The following is a 23,201-nucleotide window of genomic DNA, read 5'->3' as shown; positions in this document are numbered from 1 at the left end:
AAAAATGTTCATCCGTCTTATTTCCGAACAAAATGGACAATGATGTCGCTTTCAATTTTTCCCGGCAGCGTTTCGATTTCAATTTCACATTCGAAAACTAATTTCTTGTTGACGTAGGTAAAGACAGAACATACATTTTATATATATACTGAATGTTTTATTATTAAGGTTCTCCTACTATATATACAAGATGTTTATAAACTTATTCGACAAAATTCAGAAGGTGATTACTCCTATGAAATTAACACCTCTTCCCAAGATATTACCCTTAAAAGGTGGTGACTAAAATTGAATGTATATTTTTTCCTCTAAGATATAAGTTAAGCTAGAAAATTCTGTAATTTAAACTTAAAACTTAAACTTGTTTTATTTGAAAAGTTTTAGTTTAAAGTTTTTTTCCCAAAATAAACACCATAATTTATAATTTTTTCAATGAATTGAGTGAAAAACAATAAGATGTAAAAGTAATACGATTCATAATAAAGTTGGAAATAATCACCTCTAACAAAAATACATAAACGTAGCCTACGTGTCATAAATTGTCGTACATGTTCAAGACTTGAGGTGTATTTCTTATGGCGACACACGCTGGGTCTCGTAGGGACTAATGATTAAAGGTAACTCGATAAACAGAAATCACAAAGACAACTCTAAAGATCGAGAAAGCCAATGTTGGACCCTCCTCTATCAATTCAAATTTTGGGATAAGTTGCATCTAAATTTTGCCTATCAATCCGTCTTAAGTGTACTGGAGCACCATTGTGCATAAACCACATGTTTTGTCTTATATTAAGTGCGATGTCTTTTTTTCCTTTTTTCTTTTAATGGCTGAGGCTCAAAATATGGCCTAATTAAGTTATAATTTGAATATAGTGCTCTATAATATCACGGGGTTTCTCGTCAACCTAATTATTGTGAAAATTTATGATAGATAGCGCTTGTTTCCGGGTGTTCATCAAATTCATATGAAAATCCTTGCTCTATATTTCCTACTATCCGGAAATGAATTTCTTTTGAACATTCAAGTTTCAGACTAACGGTTGTGAATACGTGCAAATACGGATTGATTAGGCGTCATTCGATGCGGATATTTTTCAGCATAAAGACGTCTAGCTTGTCGAGAAGTACCATTTGCCATACCATATACAAAATCGGTGTTGGCCTTCTCAACATTTGTATATATGTTACAATACGAAAAAATAACAATCTACAAACTTACAAGTAAACTTCGATTGGTAACTATCAGGGCCGGATTAAGATATATAAGGCCCGGGGCTAAAATAATGACGGGGCCCCCTTAAGGAATTCGGAAACCCGGAAAAATTCACAAAATAGTATCAATACTTTAGATTTGTGGCATCAATACATTAAAAAATACAGAATTATTTCCAAATGATGGGGCCCTCTTGAACCTGGGGCCCGGGGCTATAGCCCCCCAAACCCCTAGCTTAATCCGGCCCTGGTAACTATCAATAACAGAGTTTGAAATCCACAATTTTAATAAACATTAAGTTAACATTCTAAATGTGTTATTGAGCCAACTATTCTAAACTTTGTTATTAAAAACTAAGTAGAGGTGGTCATTTCCACTATTTATTATGAATCTTATTACATTTTACATCTTTACTGTTTTCACACAATGTTTTTTCTGCATCTATTGGTTTTGTGAAAAAAATATTTTTAAATAAAACAAGGATTTTAAGTTATAATTTTATTTCATAAAAGTTTAGTTTTCCCCTTCGTATAATGTAACAGGAAAATTGAAGTAATACCCGTAGCTTTACGAGTACACGGAAATAACACAATTTCCCGTTTCTAGCGTTACTGAAATTTAAGGAAAAAAAAAAACTCAATTTCAGTCACCACTTGGTGATACCTCGGAAATGTGTGCACTGCTGAAAATAAGAAAGACATATCTTAAATTCATATGAGCAATCATCTCCTGAATTTTATCGCTTGAATTTAGTAAAACCCTGTATATGCAATGCAAAGGTATTCACGAAAGACCCAAGACAGTTGGACAGTAGACAAATAAGGGTAAAGAATTTTGTAATTATAATAATATTGTTGATTTCAAGAACAAGAATCTCAGCTAACTACTGCAAAATAATAATGGTGAGTTCCCACAGGGCGTCATTTCCGAGAATGAGCCATAATTTTGCAATTTGATCAATTGAATATTTGAAAATTTCAAATACGAGACTTTTAATAGAATATACATGTGTTATCTGTAAAATCTATATAAATTATATCGTATTCAACTCACGATTCATGTAGATCGCAATATCTGGCATTAAAACACAATCAAAAGCGAGCACGGTGTTGAAAATCGAAAATAAAACGAACTAGGAAGACAGAAAACGACAACAGGTACCAACATAACAACACTAAATGTATACGTGCCTAGAATATTGGTCACGGTAAACTTTTGTCGAATGAAATAATTTATATTCAAAACAAATAGATGGACTAATTCCGAGTTATACGATAATTCATCAACTTCATCACAAAGTTAACAAACAATAATGTACAGCCTCATAATCTTGATACTTAAAACAATATTATATAAGAAGTTCATAATTACGTAGGAAAAAAATAGAAGGTATGTATAGGCAATAAAGTACTAATAGTAAACGGATGTATGCAATAAATTTCGAGTTATTGGATATAATCTAATTAAGGGAAAAACTTTATAATTGTTTGGGAATGTTGGTAGAGTTCTTACACCTATTCTCATTTGACTATGAAAAGTATCAAAGAATTTCAACCATAGAACCACAGAGGCAAAAAGAAAAGAAAAAAACATTCTTATTTTTACGCATCAACCACGCAGGGTAATTAGCGATTTTTAATACATTCTATCGTTAAATCTAGATTTTATTTCTTTTATTAGTTTGCAGTCTTCCAGGTAGGTCATAAATTTCTTTGGGTCTTCTTGAAGTAGCTTTCCCAATGAATGTTGTAATTGATTCATTTTCCCGCTATTAGATCACTTGTTCACTTCGACTTATAAAATTTTATACTCTAATTATACTAAAACATAGAAATATCAGGATAAAGTGATATCGAAGCGGAGGTAAGAAACCAAGCGGCAAAAGCAGCACGAACCTCAACTTACCTGAACGATACAATCTTCCGAAACAAATATATCGGAATCGAGACCAAATCCCGAATCTACAAGGCCGTCATCCAGCCTATATATATTAACATACACACCGGAAACCAGACACATCGAACACAAAGAGAATATTAGAAATCACTGAAATGAAAATACTTACATTAAAGAAATAAGAAGAAACTGAAGAATAAACCTTAAGATTCCTTTTCTGAGAAAATTTACCATGATCATATTGATATTTTTTTACACGATAACAAAGCTGACATTTTGACGGGAGAGTTTTCGATTGAAATTGGGATGCTTTTTCGATTCGATAGATGAGATGAAGAAATAAATATTTCAAAACATGTTTTTTGTAAAACATGAAAATAAAAAAACCAAAAACTTGGTTATTTCATTTTTTACATAAATTTTGAGGTTTCGTAAAAAAAGATTGTATATCTTTCCATTACCTACAGCTTTGTTATTTAATTTTTCTATAGGAAATCAAGATCCTTGAAAACTCACCCCTCTCCACTTTCCGACTTCTATTTTCTCGTTTTTCAATAGGTTTTATCCTACTATTTTTTCACGCTTTATCATTTTTGAAGGTTTCTACCTTGATCTACAGGCTACCCAACAAAATTTTTCTACATTTCAATTTCTTCCTCAATTAAGTAACTTGATTTTCGACAGTATGCTATTCAGTTAGAAATATTTTATTGTGTTTCAATATCTCCTGTAATTATTTTCAATAAATAATTACAATTGATGATAATTTTCTTCGGAATGTCTCTTTATGGCGAACGGTTCCTTTCTATGTACAACGTTAACCATTGGGTATGAGCCGCCCCTGCGCTCCAGATAGTAGTGTGGAATTATTTATTAGTAATCATCCATTAAAAATTCATAATGTTCGAAAGTATAATTTAGAAAATATACTTAAGTATAAATTCTGATTTCGCAACTTTAAATGCCCATAACTCAGAAAGGAAGGATCGCATGAGAAAATTTTTTGTATATCACAGCATTACTTTCCTGCCATCTACTCATTCCCGAGTTTTTCGCATTAAATCCCGGAACAGTCTGTATAAATATGTAACAACAAATTTATAAGAAAAAGAAAAGTTTACAGTATTGGTAGATATAAAATTAAAATCTATTAACAATAAGCCCGGCTAGCTCAGTCGGTAGAGCATGAGACTCTTAATCTCAGGGTCGTGGGTTCGAGCCCCACGTTGGGCGAAATTTTTTTTTAATCAAAGTAATGAAAATTTCAAAATGAGATCCTACGGAGTTTTTACTTAAGGAAAATTACATATTCACCCACAATCTACTATTAGTCCAAGAGCCCCAACCAAAAAAGTAGTTTCTGAAAAAAACGTACGTGACCAGGTATTTTTTTAATATGTTCAGGGGTGTCCCCTGAATATAAATCCAAGTGGACGTCATGGGGGGCTTCACTTCAGCCGCCATCTTGAAAAACATGTTTTATTAAATATCTCGCGAACCGCGCATCGTATGACAAAAATTGTGGAGATCATTATTGTAGATAATAATATTTGCCATCTTTTTTATTTGAAACTTTTTTTTGTATAAGGTATAGGTTTTTAATTATAGCGCTTCAAACTTTTTTCAATATGGTCTTATGCTAAATATTTAGTTAATGATCAATGATAAATTGAAAATGGTGGTAACTGAATTGTGGAGCATAAAATATTGTATAAATTTCATTTGACACCTATGCGTTATACAAAAAAAGTTCTATTGAAAATTTAAGGTCTAGAACAATTTTTTTCCTATTATTATTCTCATTATATTATCAGATATGGAAAAAACGAATTTGTGTCTTTTAAATATCCTTCCTTAGCTAACAAACCGCTCAAGTCGAAAATTTGTGGTTTTCCCATTGGTCACAAGATATTGGTTTCAGCCAATCAGAAGACATCCTCTCCTTTGTATTTTCCCTTCATGATTGTTGCTTCATCACCTTTTTCACAACCAGTCCTGTTCCTTTGCACAGTTGAGGTTGATTAATGTTACGCAGCGTGATAACAACTGATCCTACTTTCAACTACAAATTGTGAGGTGGTAATCCAGGTAATTCCCGTGAATTTAAAAACTACATAGGATAGCTGACTATGTCCTCCTGGTTCATAAAGGTGTCGACTGATTTGAAGGAAACCAATTGTCCTGGAAGAAAATTCAGAATGGTCGCATTGTGATCCTCTACATCTTTATTTTTCGCCGTCAATATTTCTCGTTCACTCAGCCAATTATGGTTATTGAACTGTTGCGCTATATCTGGGAAAACACGCTGAATAAGCTCCCTTTTTGAGTCTGTAATGTGACAAAAATCTGTGGATAATATGAGGAATCCGGTCGAGGTGTCCACTGTGACTTTAGTATCTACAATGTCTAACAGCTGCATCTTAAACACATTTGCAGATTCAACTTGTTGCAAATATAATCGCATGTTAGTAAGTAAAGTGACACTATCACAAAAGATCAACAAAAATGAGCTGAAGTAAAGAAGTTCTTGTACATGTAGTGGTAATCATCACCCCTAAATATAGAAGGATGCACTCTTTGTCTGAGGTATCGGTCGACATATTAGCTGGTTGTCAAATGTCAAATATTATGGTTGCGTTCAGAAATTTAATTTGCGGCACAACATCAAAGAAAAACAAAATTATTGCTTTCTAAACTTTCTCTGGACTTCCATAAATAATTCGAGACCAAAATTAGCCAGATCGGTCCAGCCGTTCTCGAGTTTTAGGGAGACTAACGAACAGCAATTAATTTTTATGTTGTGCTCAAAATCGCAATGCAATCTTGACCAATGCTTCATTACGTTTAACAATAAAAAAAATATTGTGATTACTCAGAAGTACCTGGAGAAAGATCACACCCACATGGATTGTGATTCCGTACACACTGCAATAGAATGTGGACTAAACGGCAAGGAAATTTACCTTCCACAACAATACGTGACTGTAACTAAAACAGCTAGATCCTGTGCCCGAAACACGTTTTTTGGACTATACCTTTTTTAACGACTTTTAGAAAGAATTAATTTATAAATCTATACGGCTTGGTACAATATCAGGTGACCCATTTGTCACAGATTTACGTATGCTAAAATATCGACCAGATGGCGCAATTTGGTATAAAATTGGTTTTGATGATGAGCTTCAATCGTTACCACACCGACCAACGGCACTTAACAGCATTAAACCCAGAAATTACCGGCAGAAATTGTATACAGCTAGAATACCAATTACTAAGCTCAAGTATGAAGATTTTGAGTTATTATTTTTATTTTCTAAAATTTTATGACTGTTATATCTTGTTTCGTTCAAGATTACTGAAGACTGTTTTCAATATTAGCTATTCCAATAAAAAATAATAATTGCAGGTTTCTATCCCACAAAATCACTGCTTATAATGATAATTATTGATCTAAATAATGCGGTTGTTAAAAATTTCGGTTATGCGGGGTGTTTCAAAAAAAGGTGATCTAGGATAGACAGAAAAATGAAAAATATTTGAGGTTTGCTCATTAAAAAATTCATATTATACGCATTTTTTACGATTTTGCTGCAACACTGTATTGAAATATCATACGAATATGCTTTGAAAGCGGACACATCCAATGAATTTGTTTTTATGTCTGACTCTCATAGAGGGCGCTAGTTATACAGTTCGTATCAAGTAGTATTGAACATAACATATCACAATACCACTCATTTAAAGTTAATTTTTGGGCAGGTGTGAAATTAAATTAAAAAGTCAGACATAACAACAAATTCATTGGATGTATCAGATTCCAAAAAATATTCTTATAAAATTTCAATACAATGTCCTCAGTAGATGCGGAAAAATCTTAAAAAATGTATATAAAATTTTTTACTGAGGAAACCCCAAATATTTTTCAGATTTTTATCTATCCTTGAAACACCCTGTTATAGCAATTCATAAAATTCAAAAAAATTTTCTTTATAAATCATCTATTAATAAGTTATCTCTAAAAGTTCCGCAAACAACATCACTTTAATCTAATAAAATGTCAATCAACACCGCTCAAGTCATAAAATAAAAGTTAAAATAAAGTAAATTAGGTAATTATACACTTTCACGGTCACCTGGTTTTTTTGGCTCTTGAAAATCGAAAAATGGATGGATTTTAATGATCTTGGTCTCAAAATGTTCCATTTTACGGCGGATTTATAAAAAAAAATTAGTAGAAATAGCTGGAATGAAAATTTCTCATAGTTTTACTGTTTTAAATCGTGAAAAAAACGGTTTTGCAAAATAATCCTTTACAAAAAATTATGGTAATTATACACTTTCGCGGTCACCTGGTTTTTTGGTTAGGTTAGGTTAGGTTAGGTTAGGTTGGCTCTAGAAAATCGAAAAATGGATGGATTTTAATGATCTTGGTCTCAAAATGTTCCATTTTACGGCGGATTTATAAAAAAAATACGAAAATTAAAAAAAATAAATATTTTTTACAGTTTCATGACTTTAAATGAAAAAAAATGACTTTCTACATATAATCCTTCGTAACTGTTTCTGACGTCGTGGAATCAAGTTCGTATATTTTTTTTTCGCAATTAACGTAAAAAAATTAATATTTTCAAAAAAAAAGTTTTTCTACTATTTAAGTTTTAAAACTATTAAAAACCGCAAATTCAGCCACTACCCCCGTGTTTTTCATAAATTCGTCGTAAAATGGAACATTTTGAGACCAAAATTATAAAATTTATCTATTTTTCGATTTTTAATGGTTCAAAAACTATTAACATTGAAGAATATAGTACGAAACTATTCACGAAAATTGATTGTTTTTCATCGATTTCATTTTAAGCTATAAAAACTGAAAAAATCATTCTTTTTAGATTTTTTTTTAATTGTTTATTAATTTATGTAGAATACAAAAAAAATATAAGAAATTTATCTGATAATGAGATAATTTTTTGTAAAGGATTATTTTGCAAAACCGTTTTTTTTTACGATTTAAAACAGTAAAACTATGAGAAATTTTCATTCCAGCTATTTCTACTAATTTTTTTTATAAATCCGCCGTAAAATGGAACATTTTGAGACCAAGATCATTAAAATCCATCCATTTTTCGATTTTCTAGAGCCAAAAAACCAGGTGACCGTGAAAGTGTATAATCACCGTAAATTATCAAAATAAGTATTAATAATAAGTTCTTAAACACTAATTATGGTATCTATTAAGTAATAACAGAAAAATTCTTCCGTTTTTTTAAATAGACAGTTTTCTCGTCTCCTGTAAGGATATGCAAATATTTTTATTCGGCTCAATTTTGTTAAGGTTTGTAAATAGATCTATTATTTAAAATATAGATGTGGTCACTAAATATTTTATTCCACACCCTTGGTTAATGTCAAGTCGTTCGTAAAAAAATCCATAAAAATTCCCGATGAATAAACCAACAGGTTTGAAGTGAGAGGTATCGGCTACTGTAATTTCATGGCCTCGAATCGCGAGGCAAACAACAGCGCAAATAATTTGACTTCTAAAATAAAAACTCACTAGAGCACTTACATTGCATTCTTATATAATGAATTAATTTATATAAATAATTCTTAATGTTTTTCGACTTTTCGACCTAATATCGGTGTTTATCAAAATATTAGCTGACATTAACAGCTATATATGAACACCCAACACATTAATATCAAAAAACTTAATCATCCAGCATTTTCTATTCTATATTATTGAAATGCAAATCTCTTCGCCATTTTGTTTGATTTATTTAATTCATACCGAACCAAGTTTTCATATTTTTCAGCAACAAAATGAGTCTCCTTCAACATTTCCTCAACTCAGAATATTCCTCTGTTAAGGAAGGATACAACAAATAACCCCTGTTGGTTTTCTGTCACAAGTTTACAGTGTCGATCTATTTAATATCTTCGCCATTATGTCTAAATGATTAAATTCATAACCAGGTTGAGATATTTTCTAGCAATAAAATTAACTCAGACCGTTTCTTTGTTTAGTATAATAGCTGAGGGCTCCCATCAAAATTTTATGGTGTTGATCCCTTTCATCTCTTCGCCATTTTATCTAAAAAGCCAGATTAGTCAATGGTGTCTTCAACATAAAACTCGCTCTCAAATTTTCTGTTGTTGCTTCCACTCTACACTACACGGATATAACAGAGCTGTAATAAAACTTAGTTGAATCTTCATATTCAATGATATGTGATGTTTTGTTTTATTTTTACCAGATTTTTAGTGTTCATCAAATTTTTAATTCTACCCTGATTTATTTACCTATTGCGTTGCAGCTAAAGCTTGTTCAAGGTCTTTTTACAAAAGCAAAGCACATTATTTTAGACACTCTTCATATTAGCATAAACGATTTACACCGATTAACCATTCTTACCAGTAGTTTTTGATGCATCAATTACACCAATTTCACTTTGGGAAAATAATAAATACCTGATCCTCTTATTCGCCTTTTTTTTCAACTTTTTCGCACTTGTATGATCATAGTAAAAATTCCATTTTTTTCTTCAGGTCATCTAACGGAAGCTCATTTCCTGGCTTATATTTCTCAAAGAATCTTTTCTCAGACTTCTATTAGTATAATCGGGATATTGCGCGTCCCAAAATTGTCTATATTCACTATAAAGTTGTATTAAAGAGACTTTGTTCTTTATCCATTAAGCTAGCACGCCACGAACAAGCGAGGCGAAGCACAACTGTGAACGTGACAAACATACTGTTACGAAATCATCCGCCCTAGAGCCGGTCCTGCTTGGATATAGTGGAATTATGGATTTCGGCGAAGGTGCCAACTTTGATGAAATACCCAGTATTCGTTTGATCTTTGTTTTTATATAAGTTTTTATAACAAACGGTTTATTTATATTGTTTCTTCTGAATATTTTCTAGGAAAGTATATTTCTTTATTTTTCTAGATCTTTTGAAAATTATTTTGGAATATTTTATAGTTTAGTTTAGTTTATAATAAATAGTCGTAGTGCGAAGGATTTAAATAAATTATTCAATTTAAGTGATAGTGATAAGTGAATTATTATAAGTTAGTTGAGTGTAGTGTATAGTACATAAATAAATTAGAACGTAAGAATAGAATAGAAATCCTTTAAACATAGAAAAATGACTGGCTGAGGAATTGCCCCCCAAGACTGGTCGCTCAGGCAATCCGCGGCTAATAAATACTTTGTGAGGCAAATTCGCTTAGAAAAATTCTAATTTCAATCAAGATATCAAAATATACCTTTTTCTAGACACAAAAAGTGTCTGTTTCACATTAGGCTTCGAATAAAGAACAATTTTGTAAAGGCTGTAGGTAGGTTTTCCAATAGAGACTTGACAATTTTGAATTTAGTTTGTTAACGCACCTTTTCACTTAACATCGAACTGTCACTGTTAGTTTATTCAGTAGACATAACGTTTTCATCATGGTGAAGTACAAGAACGAACAACGTCTACAAATCTTAAAAATTTACTACAGAAATTCGGAGTCGGTGGCCTCTACTTTAAGAGCGTTACCTTCGATTTTCAGTCGTAATTCTCGATCTAGTAGACAAAAAGTTACAAGTTTAGTGAAAAAGTTTGAGTCTTTATATTCGTTGTTTGATGTTGCCGTGCCAGTGAGACTACGGGTTGGTCGAAGTGTCGAAAATATCGCTGCCGTTGAAACGTCCGTAGCAAATGTTCGAAATCAGTCAATTCCACGACGTTCTCAAGAGTTGGGCATTGTCAAGACCACTTTATGGCAAATTTTGCGTATGGACCTTACTTTACACCCATACAAGATCAGGCTCACTCAAGAATTGAAGCCGATGGACGACCATTCGAAGCGACGTACGATCTCCGATTGGGCTCTGGAAAAAATGCGACAAGATGATCAATTTCATCGCAAAATCATCTTCAGTGACGAAGCTTATATCTAGTTCAATGGGTTTGTCAATAAACAAAATATTCGGTATTGGGTGGGTGAAAATCCACATGTGCTTAATGAAAAACCATTTCATCCACAGAAGATAAGTGTTTGGTGCGGCTTGCATGCCGGCGGCGTCATAGAGCCATATTTTTTCGTAGACGATAGTGGTCGCCACATTACTGTGATTGGTGATCGTTATCGCGCTATTATTATCGATTATTTTTGGCCCGAATTGGAATATATGGACTTGGACAGCATGTGGTTTCAACAGGACGGCGCCACAAGCCACACAGCACACGTTACTATCGATTTATTGAAGAACAACTTTGATAAGCGTGTTATCTCAAGAAATGGACCAGTCGATTGGCCACCTCGTTCGTGCGATTTAACGCCTCCTAATTTTTTTCTTTGGAGCAACGTCAAGTCATTGGTCTATGCTAATAAGCCGACGACGTTAGAAGAGCTCAAAGCCAACATTGAACGCGAAATAGCAGCCGTTTCATGGAAAATTGGGTACAACGAATCAACCGCTGCAAACGTGCCCGCGGTGGCCACATGAGCGAAGTCGAGTTCCATTCATAAATGTTTTGAATGTACTTCAACCCGATAATAAAGTTTTTGAAATTTCTCAAATGGTTTTCATTTCATTTTGAAAAAAAATTCTTATTGGAAAACCCCTTATATCCTTGGTTAAGTGACTCCTAGTTAAAGGAGGGTATTTTTATTGGGCTACAAATTAAAAAAGTTGCTGAGTGATGTTAATTTTATAGAAAAGCTTACTTCGCAAGAAGTTAAGAGCTTAAACTCACTCGTAAGAGTCGTCTGGATATTTTTGGACAATAATTTGAATCCAAACTATATACGGCTAGTTAATAAATGTTTAGATTCCTTTAAATCGCTTGTTTGCCGAATGTCATTAAAAAAATCAATTCTGGTATTTTTTCCCGAAAATTTGGGACCTGTCAGTGAAAAGCAAGGTGAAAGGTTCCATAAGATATCAGAACTAGTAAAATTAGGTACCAATGGTGGTGGGATCTAGCTACGAAGTAGAGCAAAAGTACATAGATAAAAAATTTGTCCAAAAAATAATAAATATACATATTCCAAAAGAATATATGAACAAATACTAATCAATTAACAAACAAAATGGATTAAAGATATCAAAATGTAAATTATCTTCTCTACTACTACTTTTTTCGTTATTAACTGTCAATTTATACTTTAAGAGCGCCGTCGTTTTTTGGAATCTTCATGTCACATCAAAAAATTTACCTCGCTACTACACCTATTGAAATTTAGTACCTACTAAAATATCAATTCTGCATTTATTGTGCCATCTATACGTCAGATCGGAAACTCCTCAATTGATGTAGATAAATATCTTTATATTACGCATATGTAACCAAATAATAATAGACTCGTCTCTGACATCAATTAATTGAATAATTTATAAAAATGTCACGAAACTACAGCAAGTAACTGATTGGAATCTTATTTAATACCTTTCTCCCCATTAACTGCAAGGCTAATCTTTGGATACTCAAGTAATATTAAATACTAGATAGATACAAGACTGCTGCACCTTTGTAAAGTTCAAGGACTTCGCTTGTGGATAACAACCTCTACTTCTTATTTAATGTTACATGCATTTGCAACAAAATAGCTGTATCGTGGGGAAATTAGAAAGATAAGTTGTAAGTGTAAGTATCAATATACAGTGTATGATGTAGAGAGTATTGCTTTTTTAAACATCTAAATATCGTGAAAGGGAGCATGTCCATCACGAATAAATAATTTGAAGACATATTACTACCTATAAATAATTGAAAAGAAATGTAAAAAAAATAGAGAAAAATTTATGTACGTCACTTTATGATGTATTTCAAACATAGAAACAAACAGCTTTGTTCATAATATTTCATTCGTTGTTGACTATTAGAATCTCCATACTACAAGTATTATACAATATTTTTTTAACATTCAAGTTCAAGTTTTATTATCTATTATTACGCCACTTGTTCAGATTAAATATCTACGATCGTCAACCGGAAGTTAATTAGTTTGAATTTTTGTATACGTTTTAAGACGTTGGCAGATAATAATTCCGACGTTGCATTACTTTAAAAAAAAACTTGTTATAACAAACTGTTTACGAATATTAACATAAATTAAGGGCAAATATGCATAAACGATTAAACCTTTTCAATATACAACACAAATGAGTGGAAATTTGTCTAAATTTCAACAAAAAATACGATTTAAAACGAATTTCTATTGAAAGTTTGTTGTCAAAAGTATATTATATAAAATATATTTTATTGCCAATGGTGTTGTCATCTATACTCGGTAAGAAGAACTTTTTATTTAATATCCAGTTACCTACATTATATGTGTAGCGACATCTAGTAAGCAGTAGTCAAACATTTGAAACCAAAACCCTTTCCGCTACTTCTTTAGTTCGCAATGTTGCCAAATAGTGAAATTGATTGTATAATTGAAAGACTAAAAATAATTATAGTAAACCACCAGCACCGTATGGAAAATGATCGTTAGAATAATTTACTTTAAAAATTAATATTTTGTGTTTTTTTTCAAGGGAAATGGTTCATCCATATTTAATGACACTCTTCTCTCCTTCATGTATTGCTCAAAGATAACTATTCTTCTTTCTTTCAGAAAAGATTTACTAAAAAAAAATTAATTGGCTCAAAAATATTGTTTCTAAAAGATTTCACCTTAGCAGGGGCGGATCCAGAGGTCCTTGGGGAGCGGTGCGACAGACAAGAATTCCTTCTTATAGTATGAAAATGTGTCAGTTCATTTAGATAAATCAAAAATGATTTCTTAAATTTGAGTACTTAACACCATTCCATTCTCTAATTTTTGTAACTTTCTAACTTGGAACGTTTCGATTCATGACTTTTGGTTTCTAGAGTTGGTTGGTTCATTTGTTTTTCAATATTTTCTGAAAATCTTTTGTTGCAATAGTTTAATTATATTTATGAAACTAATTAACGCAAAACGAAGTACAATTTTAGGCAGATAGATGCTTGCCTCCCTAAACATAAATCAGCTTGCGCTCGTGCAAGTTTATTCTTGTCGCGCATGTCATAAATGCGTTTTTGTTTCTTTCTAGCTGTGCTACTTTCTTCAATGTATGTTTAATGTAACTTTGAATTCATATAAAATCAAATATAGTTTTAAATAATATTGATACGAAAAGAAATGTAGCATGTGATACATTTAAAAAAATAATAATACTCATTAATATCATATATTATTTATGTTATCAGCATTATTAACACTTATAATATTGATTTATCATATGATACTTATTATTTTTCAAAAAACTGATATTAGTTTGATCTAAACTTGATTTTTTAATTTTTATTTTGTTTCGTACTAGGATGGTTGTCTTTAGTACCGCCCCTGTACCTTAGTAAAACAACAGGATCATAGATTACCTACATTCAGATGGATCACGACAATGTTTTGTTCTGATCAAATTGACATGTTGGCCGGAATTTGAACTACTAATATGACATCCTTAATAAAATAGTGACAAATTGTATTTTATTCATGGCGCGTGATTTAAATTATTTTAGGAAGTTCATACTGCTACCTCAGAGCTAATGAATGTCCAAATTTATGTTGTTGTTTATAATATTTCTTAAAATGGCATATTTTCAAGATATAATATCACAAAAGATGACATTTTGAGAACTATTATGAAAAAAACTGATTTTGGAAATTTATTAGGTGTAATCTTATAAGGAAAATATTTAAGTTATTGTAAGAGCATAAAAATGCCGGCAGCCATCTATTCAAAACAGTCCTCACGAGGATTTTGAAACAAATGAATCACATTTATAGATTCTCAATGTTATACACAACATTTATTGAAATTATTTTTAAAAATTAACCACAGCTATATATAATCAAAAGGACACAAAAACACTAGCACACAACAATAATCAGTCAAATCGCCAGCTTGATACACAGTTATGGTAGCAGATCCATCTAAGGCTCTGAACTTAAATTACAAAAATTATTCCGCTTTGGGCCATCAGTGTGATAAAATAGGTGGTTTGTCAATAGGATACAATAGAAACAGTGCTAAAATTGGTGAATAATAACTGTCTATATAAATTAGTTTTTTCTTATTCCTTTACTTATTGATTTATGCATCGAATATCTATATATCTGTATATTATCAGTTAAAAACTACTAGTAAAACATGACAATAATACTTATGCGATATAGTTTCAATAACTAGTGTAATAATTAATAATCTGTGTATTGTAATTCAAAACAACCTCATTATCATACTGGTGAGTTGTTTCTTTTTGTTTGAGACGTGGCAACGACGCGTACAATTTTCTAGCATAACACTTCCTGCGCTGATGATCCAACTTGTCAGAATCCGAAGCCGCACATGGTTTCTGTGTTGTAGTCACGTTGAAGTTGATTGCGCAAAACTCAAAACTGGAAACAAAAACGAATATTTGACAGTTTGGTGTTGTAGGTGTGTGTGTGGTGGTGTGCGAATTCAAATAATCATATAGTGAGAGCGTTTTTGACATGAACTGTATGGTAAATTGAAGAAAAAAAACAGTTTTGGGTGAGTAATACGTTGTTTTGGTATTGTTTGTTATTTTATAACTATATTTGCGGATGTAATCGTTACTTATTTGTCTGACCTTGCCCTTGCAGATGAACGATGATAATCATCCGTTCGTATCGTTCTGTTTTTGTTTCCTTTGTTATTAACATTTGTTTTTATATTTGTTGACAACATTGCTTCATTGACATGTTTTAAATAGGTGAATTGTAGATAAAAATACTGACTCAAGAAGTTTCCATTACATATAGTAATTAGATCGTTAGTGTGTTTTAAAAATAGAATTTACGGTTATAATATAAATATAGTATTATAATAATAATTGCGGAAGTATTAGTGAGAGGGCTTACGTATATAAGCCAAATAAAAACTTTGTTTTGTTAACAGTGATAAATTTTATTGAAATAATTCTTAAGTAATTATTTTATTTATTTAACGCGAAGAAGAGTATATGAATCTAAAACATTCTAAATCTGCAGTGGTGTAGAAATTGTCTGGTTTTGAATATATAGTATCATCTAAAAATGATATATTTTACAATTTCATCAATGTAATAAAGTCTTATGTGTTTTTTTAAAAGGTACCTAGAATTTCAATTACATATATGCATTGAGAAAATATTATGGTTTTAAGACTGTTGACCTCGTTAGAGATACAATTATGTGCACGTGTTATAATGCCATAATGTGGTTATTATTAAAAACATGAACTTTCATCAAATTTTCTAGGGTTACCTGGGGAAATTAATCAAATTAGGTTCACAATTTCCCCTAAAGAATTAAGACATAAAGGTATGTTGCTCGTCTACATCATCATAGAAAAATAAGACTCCGATGATTATTTTTTTTTACATTACGCCAAATGCAAATTTATCAAAAGATAAGATACAATCAGTGACATAATAACTGAATAGAATATGTACAATTTATGGAGTCGGCAAGGGGTCTCTTCAAGCACTATTTCAACATTGTAATGAATGAAATTATAAGGAAGGGAAAGGTATAACATATTGTGCTATGGGAATTAAACGGCATTGGTTATGGAGAGCGAGTTTAATAAAAACACAAACTTTCATGTGGTAATATGTGGCAGTTCTTTGAAAATTTATCAGAAGTGGTCATTATGTGGCTATAGATTTGGCAACGCTGCACAAGATTTGGCATCATTATATACGTCGTGGTATCAGTCACGGAATGCCTGCGCTGTATGCAGTGACATACAACATACGTCAAACCGTTTAATGGAGGACTAAGGTTTATATATTGTATGTGAATAATTGTCCTAAACTTTTAAATTAGTTAAATGTAAAGAGGTAGCTGAACTAACTAATGATTATTTAAGTCAATAGTACCTATACTACTTTATAATAACCGTTTTCGCCATTAAAAGTGACACTTTTAACCACAGTCAACACTGTTAAAAGTGATTGTTCTCGTGGAAGCGTGTTAAAACAGTTATTTACCTAACAAGTGTGTAAAGTAACCTTTTTTCGAAGAATGCGAATATTGCGACAATACTATGAGTCGAAAAAAGGCCTTTACACACTTTACAAAAGTTTAATTAAGATTAGAAAAAATTAATGAAACGAGTTTCTGTTATTAAATTTATCAGTCCTTCCCTTCGGCATGTATGCCACCTAAAAATAACTATTACTACATAGAAAATTAAAAAATGTATCAGCGCGACATGAACCTGGGACCTCAGCATTTCAGTCTCGTACTTTAGTCACTACACTGCGGAGACCTTAATAATACGTTTTTTACGCACTTCTGCCTAAAGTGAAGTTTTACGCACTCGTAAGTTTGTCTATAGTACGTTATTTACGCACGGTGGTGGGAAAAATATTTTTAACACGGTTTAGAGATATTAAAATGTATCTTAAAGTTGCATGTAATTTCCATTCCTCCTATTTTATTATTAAAATAGGCCAGATATACACAAACCAATGTAAGATGTTTGTGTTAAAAGTGATTTTATTTTGTTCACAAAGATATTAATACAAAGTTAGAAATTCGTTTGCTTTGGGTTTTGAAATATCCCCCTGGCTCGAATTTAGAGAAGAGATTTACCTGTATCTGATAATTTTAAGAATATAATCACAAAACAGTATCCCACCACAAGAGGACGAATTAATAGTGATGAACTTAAAAATAATGTAATAATTATTTATCTATTTATTTATTTTATTTGGTTTTCATATTCGAATACCTTATCTATTAGTCTTGCCTTTGAGTCTCGGTGCGGTCCATAGGCCCACAACTAAACTTTCCCCACAGCTCGGAGTGGTCCTATGGACTGCACGATGTATTTTATTCGACACGCCCCAAGGGTTCGTATTTAAATGTGCTTTACAGTTTGGTTGAACCGTCCTGGGTCCTTGATACATTACCCTACATTTTGTCCAATTGATTTTTTTGCATGATTTTCAACTCCATTGTAAAACAAAAAACCTTACTTTTCATATTTTTGTTGTTTCCTTCAAAACATAATTGATAAAAAATTTTTATTTGTGCTATCTACACATTACCTTCATTTCATATAGATTTTTTTCGCACATTTTTGTACACTTTACATAAAAGCTTAAATCATCATTCAAAGGATAAAAAAGCAAACAAAATGTTGTTCTTCCATAGTGTTAGTAGGGTCTACCTTCCAAGAAATATAATAAAAATATTTATTTGGAATTAAAAGTGCAAAATACAATGTTTTTTCTTTACAGTCCAAAGGATCGCCCTGGGCTCTTGAAAAAGTTTTAGCGGTAAACTTTTCCTCGAGCCCAGAGTAGACCTATGGACCTCACACGAAAAAATTTTTCCTTCATTTTTCCTTAAAACTAACGGGTTTTCCAATAAGAGGTGTTATTTTGATATTCAAAGAAAAATGCCATTTTTTGAGATAAATGATCGGATGTTTATTTCATTATAATGCCATTAATAATGGAACACAACATCAGCCAAATGGCCGCCACGACTGCGCTTACAGGACCATATCCTTTTCATGAAATTTTCCGTAACCAAATTGCAAAGCGGCTGCCCTATGTCCTCGATAGTCTCACGAATTCCATCTTTGAGGTCTTGAATCGGTGCTGGACTGTTGGCGTAGACCTTATCTTTCACGTGGCCCCAAAGGAAAAAGTCACGAGGTGTTAAATCACAAGATCTTGGTGGCCAATTGTTATCACCTCTTCGAGAGATAACACGGTCCGGAAATTTTTCCCGTAAAACATCGATGGCTTCGTTGCTTGTGTGGCACGTAGCGCCGTCTTGTTGAAAGTAAACGTCCAAATCAATACCATCCAATTCCGGCCATAAAAAATCATTAATCATCTCTCGATAGCGCAATCTATCCACCGTAACGGTTGCTCTAGCCTCATTTTCGAAAAAGTAAGGTCCAATGACACCGCCAGATAATAAACCGCACCAAACAGTAACGCGTTGAGGATGGAGAGGATTTTCAACAATAACTTTTGGTTTTTCCGAGCCCCAGCTTCGACAATTTTGTTTATTGACGTAACCACCAAGGTGGAAATGGGCCTCATCAGTTAAGATGATTTTTCGATGAAATTCCGGATCATTTTCATGCATTTCAAGGACCCAATCAGCAAAGACACGACGTTGTTGATGATCTGCTGGCTTGAGTCCTTGTGTTAACTGAACTTTATAGGCTTTAAGACCCAAGTCTTTATGCAAAATACGGTGTAATAACGTTTGTGGAATGGCTAATTCCAAAGAACGACGAGGAATGGACAAACCTGGGTTTTCTTCAACACTTGGGGCTACAGCAGCAATAGTCTCAATTGTTCTTGAGTGACGCGCACGGGTTTTATTCTTCACATCACTAACTTGTCCCGACAGCTCAAATTTTTCCACCAATTTCTGTATTGCGGTCCGAGAAGGTGCTTCACGTCGACCCAAAAATGTTTTAGTTTTACGAACCGTCTCTGCCAAACTACCATTTTTACAGTGGATTTTAATAATTTCAATGCGTTGTTGAAGCGTGTATCGTTCCATTTTCATTAATGGCGTAGTTACTACTTGTCAAATGTCAAAAAATAACAGCTTCAAAAGTGACATTTACCGAAATAGCGGGCTGTTCAAAATAACACCTCTTATTGGAAAACCCTATACAACCCATATGAAGTGTAAAAACAAAAAAAATTTTTGGGCCCAGGAAAACATTTGTTAAGTTGGCTTGGGGCTCAACGTGTTAACCACTATTTTAAATTGGTCTCCAGCTATAATTCTAATGTGCAAAAATATTTAAATTGTTCAATGTTCTAACTTATTCCTCAAACTCGATGTCAAATTAATTCATATTGAATCTATGATCAGTTCAAGCAGAATTGAGAGATCAATTCAGATACTAATAATTGTAATATAAAAATAAAATTGGGATCAAAATGTGACAAACAAATAGGTGGATTAATTACAGAAACTGATTAAAATTTCTTTTGAATTTATTATTTACTATAATCTTTACAATTTAAATACTTACTACTTTTTAATGTAACGAAACATTCACACAAACGAACGCAAGCTCACGAAGCTGTAGATCACCAAAAAGCAGATTATAACATTTGTATCGATTTCAAACGATAGTACTCTTCGCTCATACCGTTTCTAAAGGGTTCTCAAAGTGACTTTATTATCACAGATTTCTATATATGGTGGCTTCCTTGGCTTTTTTATGCTTTCATGAAAGACTAGAATACAATCTCACTAAAGAGGCTATAGTATATTGTTAATTTTAAAAAAATTCCAGCTTCTTAATGCTTGTTTCAACACATAACCTTTGAGTTGAATTTTTGAAGTATGAACATCTCAAATATCAGTACGTTTTTCGTGGAGGAGCAAAACAAAATATTGCTGCTTTATTAAAAGTTTATAATAACATTTACAAAAATTTTCAACACATATTTTCATTATTTTGGTCAAAAAGCTCATAACAGACAATATGCAAGATATTTCTAGTCTCTTGACTATTTTCGAATCTACTTTTTGTTTTAACGTATAATGACACGATGTGTGCCTTCTCATCTTCTTATATCTTCAGCTTTAGTCCTTTTCATTTGTGCGTATCTATAGCTATTTGTTTCAGGTTTTCACTCCGATTCTTTCCATATCCATCTCCGACTCATCCAACCATCTCAACCTTGATCTTTCTCTTACTCTTTCATCTTGTGTCTACTAAATTATTATTCTTATCCCACCCTCTGGTCAGCTTTGAATATATGGCCCAGCCATATTACTCGCGTTTTCATTATTTTTACTACATTCTCTTCCTGTAGCATTTCTTCATTTTATTTTTCGTTACCCATAATAGTACGAGTATATTTTTTTCTATCCCCAGTATTATTTTGGCCTCATTCTTTGCCATACTCAGTCTTAGCAGCTCTGTTTTTATTTTAACATCTTTGCTTCTTAATATTTTTCTATTTGTATCAAGTGCTTTATCCGTTGGCTGTATTTTCTCTTTTACTTGTTCTTCAAATGATCTATTGTATCTCCTTTTCTTCCCGTTGTCTGAGGATCCTCAGTGTTTCCAGCTGATCTATAAATCTCACTCTTTTTAGAAGAACTTTTATTTATTTACCATTTCAGACTCAAATTTTTCAACTTTAATTTCTTTTCGTTTTTCTGTACTTTCTACATTCCATGTATGTACTTCTTAGCATTTTAGACCCATATTTTCGCCTTCTTTCATTACATGAAATTTTTTCATAACGTTTTTATGCTTTGTTGCTAATTACTTATCACCCTCTATTTCTTATTGCCTACTTTTGTTAGATATTACTGTTGTTGTTGTTGATAGTATATTTCCTTGCCTCATCCTTTTACGTCACAAATCTTTTTACTGTAGCACTTGGGTTTTTCATGGTCATTTCTATCAGTTTGATTAATTGGGGTAGGATTCTAGTATATTCCCAACCTTAACTTAGCACTATTTTGCTAGTAATCTAAGAGAATTTTACTCAAGTGAATAAAACCGATTTGTGCTGAAGTATGAACACAGTCTTTTCCGCTTTCTTCAACACTTTGGTAATCGCTTTTCTGTACCTACTGTACTTGTCGGTTAGTCGTTGTACTAATTTTTTGAAAATTTTGATTCTTTTTGACAATTTTTAAAAGCGTATTAAATTTTTATTCGTGAGAAAATATGTTGCGTTTTGGAAAAGATAGTTTGGAAGATATAAAAGCTGAGGTAGAAAGTTAATACCGTTTAATACGAGGAAATCAAATCAACAATATGGAAATCATTTTGGGCGTTTTGTGGAGTAGAGATCGCTAAAATTTTTGAAGATTCCGGATACAACATTTATACCTCGGCAATTATGATATTCGTATGTGACAGCTGTAAAGCCAGAGAAATTATCACTTATTGATTTTGAGCCAAAATTTTTTGACAAATCAGCGTGTTGTTATAGCCACCTGTTAAAGTTAAGGCATTTTATTGGCTTAAAATTACAGGTATAAAATTTTTTCCTTCTCTCGGAGCACAAAAACGTCTAGCAATGCAAATTCAACCCGTAACGGATCTCGGCCATACGAGGTTTGTCATAAAAGTTTCCGATCTAATAAGAGACATGGCCAGAAATTATTCGAGTCTTTTGAGAAAATTGGTTCTAATGTCTTGATTACACCTCGTAGATTATACATTGCTACCTTTCAGGATTAAAAAAAAATTTCCCGTAAAAACCATCGTGTTATATAAAAAATTTAAAGGAAAACTTCTAACATGAGATAACAGGTAATATACTGTCTGAACTCCGGCGCTGCATAGGATTCCCAAGGGTGATCTTTATCCAGTATCAGAATGAATGAATGGCTTATTCATCCCCCGAGTGAATGACGTCATTGAACGAATGCGATGTCAGTTTGACCTGGTTTCTACATTTGCTTCATAGTTTAACATCTAATAGGGATTTTGGAGAACGAGAACATATTAAAAATCTCTATACATAGATATTTCCCAAAAGTAATCAATTGTAAGATTTGTGTTTCACTTTCAAGATCAAAATAATAAAGCCTTGTATTGAATTTGAAATTTCTCAATGTAAAGTTCTAAGTTAGTCAACTGAGCTATTATTTTTGGGTTTTTTTCTAGAATTCATTTCATTTTTTCGAATCCGAAGATTTTGTTTCGATATTGATCGATTTCTATTTTAATAAGCATGATGCTAAAATAGAGGATAGGGAATCTAGTTAATTTATCGCGAGTCTTTATTGAAATTAATTAATTTCAGTGGCCAAATCATTCTTTTCAATTCCCATATTAAGGAAATTATATAATACTATATCATTCAGACTCATATACAGGTCATAACAAAACTTGAAACTTTCAAGTAAAAATAGTATAGAAATATCAAGAGTTGAATAGTACAGCACTGATTTCCTCTGCTCTCTTCATTGCGAAAGAATTGTGGTTGTTTCAACTCTGCCCTATTTTCCTTCCGTTTCTATAACTTGCTAATCCCTATTCTTCACCATATAGTGTTGTCAGTTGTCAGTTGAGACAGTTTGGATATTACGATT

At 32.2% G+C, this 23,201-nt stretch overlaps 1 protein-coding gene and 1 non-coding gene across 2 annotated transcripts in view; both read left to right on the top strand.

The window, feature by feature from the left end:
* The first annotated feature begins 4,269 nt into the window (after positions 1–4,269).
* Trnak-cuu (transfer RNA lysine (anticodon CUU)) lies at positions 4,270–4,342 on the top strand. The gene has a single exon. It is a non-coding gene; the product is annotated as a tRNA-Lys (tRNA).
* An 11,006-nt stretch (positions 4,343–15,348) lies between these two features.
* LOC130450236 (protein GDAP2 homolog) overlaps positions 15,349–23,201 on the top strand; it is an 87,211-nt gene continuing 79,358 nt past the window's right edge. The window contains exon 1 of the mRNA XM_056788525.1: positions 15,349–15,669. The gene's annotated coding sequence lies outside the window, so the exon portion shown is untranslated. The remainder of the gene's footprint in view (positions 15,670–23,201) is intronic.

Source organism: Diorhabda sublineata, chromosome 11 (genome assembly GCF_026230105.1).
Source record: "Diorhabda sublineata isolate icDioSubl1.1 chromosome 11, icDioSubl1.1, whole genome shotgun sequence".
NCBI classification, from domain to species: domain Eukaryota; kingdom Metazoa; phylum Arthropoda; class Insecta; order Coleoptera; family Chrysomelidae; genus Diorhabda; species Diorhabda sublineata.
This window is presented reverse-complemented; position numbering and strand designations above follow the sequence as displayed.